This window comes from Salarias fasciatus, chromosome 9 (assembly GCF_902148845.1).
Source record: "Salarias fasciatus chromosome 9, fSalaFa1.1, whole genome shotgun sequence".
Lineage (NCBI taxonomy): Eukaryota > Metazoa > Chordata > Actinopteri > Blenniiformes > Blenniidae > Salarias > Salarias fasciatus.
In genome coordinates, this window is record NC_043753.1 from 10,385,380 (window position 1) to 10,392,595 (window position 7,216).

Genomic DNA, 7,216 nt, shown 5'->3' on the forward strand with positions numbered 1-7,216 from the left:
TGAAGCTGAGGCCATCTTCAAGGCAATGCCACGTGATGCCAGGAGCCTAAAAGAATAAAGCGCGTCTAAATAGTGTGTGTAAACACTTTTTTTTTTTGGGAGGCTGCGTGGTGGCTGTGTGTTTTCCTACACTCTTTGAAGCATAATGGGACTAGAATGCTCTTTGACGGCCCATTTCTTGAATCCCCGAACTTGTGATTAGTGGTTGAGCAGCTTGTTACTAAAATCACAGTTTATACCTCCGGAGCAGTCATTTTCCAGCGCTCTTTAGTCTGTGCTGATCTCTTGCGACTCTTTGTCCATCCACTCATTAACACTAGCTCACTGTTAAGGAAACAGGTATTCTCTATTCAGCTTTTGATATCTCCTGAAAAGGCAATTAAAGTAACAGGTGCTATTATCCCGCAGAACCGTGGCTACAGGAATACACTGCAGTGATGCTGTCTGACATTAAGAAACTGAGAACTTACAGAATTACAGCTTAAAGCAGAAAGTATTTTCAGTATTTTCTTCACTAAAACCCAACAAGTCCTTGGCTCAGTTTATTCTATAATTCATCCATCCATCCTCGTCCACATGGGATCATCAGTATGACGAAAATATATCAATCACAATGCATTCTTGTATCAGAGAGATCGTGAGAGGATTTTTTGGATATTGTGCTCTTATCGCAGCAATTCCTTTAAAGGCAGATGACTTTGTATGATGGTTTACTGGGAAACCGGATGAAAAACAGTCCCTGGTAAAAGCATCTGGTTTTGTCTTCAGCAGAGTAAACTGCCAGTCAGAAGCCCCCCTGGGGGGAATTGTTGACATTTTCACATAATTTGAAGGACAACATCTGATCCATTTGGAAACGGCTGCTATTAATAAATGATGATTCAAATGATGGGAACCTGGCTGCGGAGTGACAGGTGGAACCATCTTTATTTAAACTTCTGACATTTAGGCCCCTGCTTGCCTCTTTGTGCTTTTGGAGGTCATGCTGATCCAGGCAATGGAGTGAAAGGACAGCTGGCTTTACGGAGGTGTTGATCTCACAATGCCGTGACTGTATTCAGCAACTAAAATTCATTTTAATGAATGAAATTTTCACTTCTGAAGTGATGCCGATTCATTACATTCTGAGCAGATGGTGATCGGTCGCTGCTCTGCAGCTGGACTCAATGTGGAAATTGTTACTTTTGTACTTTGTTGCTTCACTTCACAGGTTTTCTAGAGATATGAAGACAGAAAAAAATGTACTATATTTGCAGCGTAGCTACTCGACGACGATTTTCTGCAGTAGCATCGAGAGTTGTGAGGGATTGGTGCTGCAGCAAGATGCACATTTTGTTGATTTCATTTGACCATTGAGAAAACCCACACACATGCATGCACAGGGGGAACATGTAGATTCCACTCTGTGTGCGTGCGTGTTTACCATAACAGCGTAATTTGGTGTAAAGTAGCTGTAAATAGCAGGTTGGGCTGCAGTTACTGGTGAATAGAGGATGATGCCTAAAAACACAAAGCGAGTCCTGTGTTTTGCTCCCTGGAAGATTACACCTCCCCGTGTTTCTGAAGGTAATAAGCGGAGGAAAAAAAAAAAAAAAACGTTTGTAGATGAGAAACCCTCCTAAAGACCTACCACTGAGCTTTCACTCTTTTCTCCGAGCTTTGAGGAGAAATTCTGACATCCTGTCAAAGTCTGACAGCGGTTTCAACGTCGCTAGCATTCAGAGGAAAGTAACTTTACAATCGCTGCTGCTTTAAAGCTTCTGCAGAACAGTTTAGTCTCCGACTGATCTCCGACTATTCTCCAAACGACGGCAGCCACATCTAGAGTCTTCCATGGGAATGAATCACACATCAACAGGAGTCGAGTGTCTCTGATAACACGCTTCTCCTCATCTTAGGCTCCGTTTACGTGAAAACTTTTTCATGAGATGTCCGTTCTTACAATGGTGCTCCGAGTCAAAGAAAGCGCAACTTTCTGAAAATGCTCCAACTCCCGTCTTCGTGGAAATAGGAGAAACTTCTAATTTTTGAAAAAGCTCTGACTTCAACTTTTCCAAAATGCTGCTACTGCACATGCATGTTATTTTTTATTAAATACTAATAGAAGCACGTAATTCTCCAAAGTAAATAATTTCTTTTTCCTCATGCAAAGTGCATTATTTGTGTACAGAAACAGTCGCTGGAAAACAAATCTAACGAGAGCCGAGGTGCACGTCCAAGAAGAACAAATCAAACAAACAACTTCTACAGAAACTAACCTCTGGGTTCAGCTCCTGGCTGCTATTCTGTTATATCGCCAAGTCAGTTCAAGGTTGAGTTAGTGGCTGATGCATAGTGATCAAACATATTCATGGTGTTTCCATTAATGTGCTCATCGATCAATTGCTCCACTTCAACAAATGGGTCAAGTGTTTATATCACCAGATTGTTTATATCATCAGATTTTATCATGTTTGAAGTCAGTGTTAAACAGAGTGAGAGAGAGACAAAGTCTACTCATGTCTCAAGTCTGAATCGGTTTGCAAATGTTATATAGAGTCATGATCTGAATTATTAAAGTTAAAGACAATCATATGTGTTAATTTCTAAATTACAACATTCAAATTTACAGCTGTCACTGAGTCCAAATGGATTCTGGGTGATTAGGTTTAGCCGTTTTTTTCTTTTTGCCCCAGTCTTGACGTATTCCACTCACGGCTCAGATACACTGAATGTGTCATGTTTATTTATCTGCTTCCTCATCTGTTCTGCTACCTGGCTACGCCTGGCCGGGTGTTGCCGTGATCAGATAAAGTCATGTGTGCGATCGGAGCTGCGCACTTTGTCACACACATCAAAGAAAATGTGTCTGCTCTGCTTCACTGCACCGAATGCCACATCTGTGTGAGACGGGGAAAGACCGATCCCGGCGCCTCGGCTGGCAGGTGTGAGTCAGGATCCCGTCAGAGCCGCTGCCATTTACAGGAAAAGTGAGTGTGTGAGTGTGTGTGTGTGAGGCGACTGAACCCGTCATAACACCGTCAGCTGGGAGGGCGGAGGGACTGCGCTGCGAAGAGCATCCAAGTGAAAAAAAGTCTCTATTAATCCCCTCAGCCATTCAGCACTGGCCGGACCAGTTCACCGTCGCGCATGACTACAAACACACACATCTGAAAGCCACACACACTTTGGCACAGAGGTCTGATTCCAGTTTAGACTGCGATGTCCTCTAACGGCCGTCCTGACTCACCCTGCTGAAGGATCTACCTGCGGCCGCCGAGGCGTGTGAATTCCAGACCAGACGGTTCTGAACGTCTGACGGAGTTGTGTCCCGAGGCACGTTTCTGACGGCCGAGGCTGAGCTCACACGTGTGCTTGTGGTAGGCCGAATAAAAATATGAAGTTTTAGCTGCAGACAAACAAATGCTGCAGTTTTTTTTTTGATGATGAGAACTGCTGAGTCGGAGAGGTTATCTCCGAGGTAGAGGAAAGTAGAAAAGCACAGTTCCAGCTGCAGTCTGCTGAATACGAGGTAATCAGTTTCAGACCTGCGGACGACTATAAACTCTTCCTGAAATGCCTGGAACAGGAACGGAGTGTGAGGGGAACACATGTCAAAGACCTCAGCTGAGGATGAGCCCTGCCTGTTTTCAGCAGCATTCTGTTGGCACTACTTCGCTGTCTATACCGACAGTCTGATGCACAAACTACCAAAAGCAGACAGCACAGGAGCCAGGATGCTTCAGTAAAACCATCGTTAAGGCACCAGATCTCCCCAGAAACGCTTCAATATATGAGTTTATTGCCTCATGATTACAACCAAAAGCAGTGAAATCAGCTCAGCTTAGCTTTAAAGCCTCGAAATAGTTTCTCAACTCACAATGTGCCTCCAAGATTAAAGAGATCAGACAGAAGTGCAGGTTTTATGCATGAATAATTTCTTCAGTGGATCAATCCCATGATTGATGCTTGTGATACGCCCGCATGACCCAGCTGGACGCAGAGGTATCGAAAATGGATTGGAAAATGAAAATTGACTAATTGAGCTTTTTGTGTTTCTTCTTAAAATTAAAACAGGAAAAATCTTTCTCCTTGTTGAGAGTCTGATAAGGAAAAGAGTTAAAAATCTGAGGGCAGCATGCTGAGCCTTGTCGAGGACATTTATCTGGAAACAGCATGCAGGAAGCGTCATGCAACAATGTTACATTACCGGCATGCACTGTTCTTTCACATTATTTGTGTTCACATGAGACACTTCCTTTAATCTAGTGAAAACTCGGGATTTCCATTGAAAGCCTCTTGCTTTTCCTTGTTTGATACCCATCTGTGTTTGACTTCACTGTAAGTTTTAACTCAACCAGTTTCGTGGCTCCAGTGTAATTCTACCAGGAAACTCGACAGTGATAAATGTTGTAAAGGTGAAGAGTAAAGCCGCGTGACTCAGCTCTCGCAAGCCTGGATCGGTTATTGCTCACGTCATATCGTCACAGGGCAGCTGTTCATTTTTCAACTCTGTGATTTCTGCAATCTTGAATGAATTTCCAGTTCTGTGTAAGTCCGATGAGATAAAGATGAATAACGCAGCTCCACCCTGAACGTGCTGCAACTTCTGATGCGAAACCAGTGATGAAAAAGGGGGAAATCCCAAAAATTAAGTGGAGAAATCAGTCTGGTTTCTCAAAGGAGACCCGCATTTGATTAAAAAATTCATCATTTTTAAGCCATTTTCCCTCTTTAGAAGTACAGGAACCTCCTGCTAACCCACCTCCCTCCCCGGCTGTCTCTCAGACGTCACCGTGACCTGCGCCGTGTCGGAGGAGTGTGTGCTGCCCTGCAGCTTCCAGCCCGGCGCCCAGGAGACCGTCCAGTGGTTCAGGCAGGACGTGGAGATCTACAAGTTTCAGCGCGGCGACGAGGAGGAGGAGGACGAAGACGGCGAGGATGGCGACAGCGAGGAGCGCTTCAAGCTGGAGCAGCTCGCCGGACGCGCCTCCGTCTCCCCGCACCTGATCGCCCGCGGCAACGCCACCCTCGTCCTGAGGAGGAGCGCGCTGAAGGACAGAGGCACCTACAGGTGTCACGTGCAAACCTCGATGGGAGAGCATCGCGCCAAGGTCATTGTCAAGGTGGAAGGTGAGCTGACGATCACACAGCGAACGAGACGATTTGAGCCGGTTTGACAAAGACTGGATGGGAGCTTTTGTGACTTATTTGGATGCTCATCGGTATCTCATCAACCTTACACACTGTGAACAAACTTTCATGGAAACAATACTCAACGATGCACCAGGAAACAAAAGCTATTTCCTGACTTGAGACCCAATCGGGCATCTGTATGACGTGCTGGAAAAATAATCCCTAATCAATAGAGGCCCAACCTCAGAATTTCCAGGAGCTAAAGGATCTGCTGATAACCCATTGATGCAGAAACCACAGCACTCCTTCAGAAGTCAATGATTAACCCACAGAGGTGAAATGCTGGCGCTGCCAGGTAGAGAAAATCTGAAAGGATATTTTAACTCATACATAGATTTCATTCATAATTTAACATATAAGCAGACTTCTTTTTCACTTTATAGTTGTGTATATTTGATATTTGATCCACTGCTACATATTGTATTTCTTCTTCTCTCTTTAGTTGACTGTATTTTATATTTGTTTTCTTAAACAGTTTTGTAGTTTCAGCAGAAGTCTTTCATTCATTCATTAATACGAAAAGAAGAGCTGTCCAACAAATGGCAGGCGGTCTTAATGTAACGGCTAATTGGTCATCTTTGTTTTCCAGTGTATGTTTTTCTCCTACTTGTTTAAAAAAGCAATTTTTTTTCAGTTTTTCCTTGTGGAAAAACTACATTTGAAGCAGCAGTGAGAGCTTTGAATAAAAAAATCACCACAAAATGGCAAAGCTCTCATGTTATCTGCATGGGAATGATATGAGTGAACAGCAGGCTATATTAGTCACTGACATTTGCAGTCTATCATAAGGGACTTCTGGGTAATATGCGTGTGTGTGTGTGTGTTTGTGTGTGTGCGCAGCACCTATCCGGGGCCTGTTTCTGGAGCTCTCCAGGCTGAGCGGATATGAGGAGATGAAGTGCACGGTCCGGGACGTCTTCCCGGCTCCCCGCGTGACCTGGACCACCGAGCCGCCCACGTTCGAGAGCCTCAGGCCGGTCACGCGCATGCTGGCCGACAAGGCGGGGCTCTACACGGTGGACAGCCGCCTCAAGACGCTGGAGGGCCGGCCCGACCTCATCTACATCTGCAAAGTCACCACTTCGTACGGAAGTCAGGCCTGGACGGCGTCGCTCAGGGAGAGAGGTATCAGAACCCTGGAGAGATGAGAAGCATCTCTCAGCCAAAAAAACTGACGCAGATCTGAAGTTTGAGCCTCTCTTATTCAGCTGAAATGTAATGAAAACGTCACAGTTTTTCAAGTTTATAATAAATGGAAAATTTCAAAACGAAACATTAAAACTAAGACCAGGAAAAACTTACTCTGATCTGCCAAGTCGGGATCAATAAGACACTAGAACTGTTAAGAGGGCACGTGGAATTAGAGAAAATTAGATTTGTAAAAACGTCCACTGAGAAAAGATCTAAACTGGAATCAATAACACTTAGAAACTGTTAAAGCTTTTATAGAATATCACAAAGGCTTAAAAGCACATTCCAGATCCGTTAAAATGCAGTTTTCTAAAATGTAACAAACTGAATGAAAATACATAAAAAAATAACTTTTACTATATAAACGCTATTAAACTGAGTAAATGAATCTATCCATCTAACAGGTAATCTGCAACCACTGCCAGATTAAAAACCATAACAATAACTCTAGGTTTATTAAGAGTCACTTCTTGGAAAAATAAGTCAAATCTTTGTTGTGTTTATAAAAAAATGTTTCTTTTCCACTTAGACTATTATAATTGCAGGTATTCACATTATTTCCCCCCGCTTTTTTCCTAAATGTCCCTAAAAGAAAAATCTAAATCATGCTTTCGATTTCTGAAGAAATCGCTGTAAGATTTGCTGTTTTCATTCTAATGAGCACAGAAATTAAATTTCTTTGTTTCTTTAAATTACAAAAATGTATATTTTGAACTTCATTTCTCGTTTGCTCTCTGGCAGAAATTAAAGGGACTCATGGTCGAGACCTGAGCATCCCTTGCAGCGCCCCCACCTACCTGAGCAGCCCCTCGCTCCGCTGGAGCTTCTCCAACGGCGAGGACTCCTCCCA

General features: G+C 43.7%; 1 protein-coding gene across 1 annotated transcript in view; it reads right to left on the reverse strand.

Annotated features, from left to right (window-relative positions):
- LOC115394561 (gamma-aminobutyric acid receptor subunit rho-3-like) overlaps positions 1–6,143 on the reverse strand; it is a 30,823-nt gene extending 24,680 nt beyond the window's left edge. The window contains exon 1 of the mRNA XM_030099902.1: positions 6,019–6,143. The gene's annotated coding sequence lies outside the window, so the exon portion shown is untranslated. The remainder of the gene's footprint in view (positions 1–6,018) is intronic.
- Between the last annotated feature and the right edge of the window lie 1,073 nt (positions 6,144–7,216).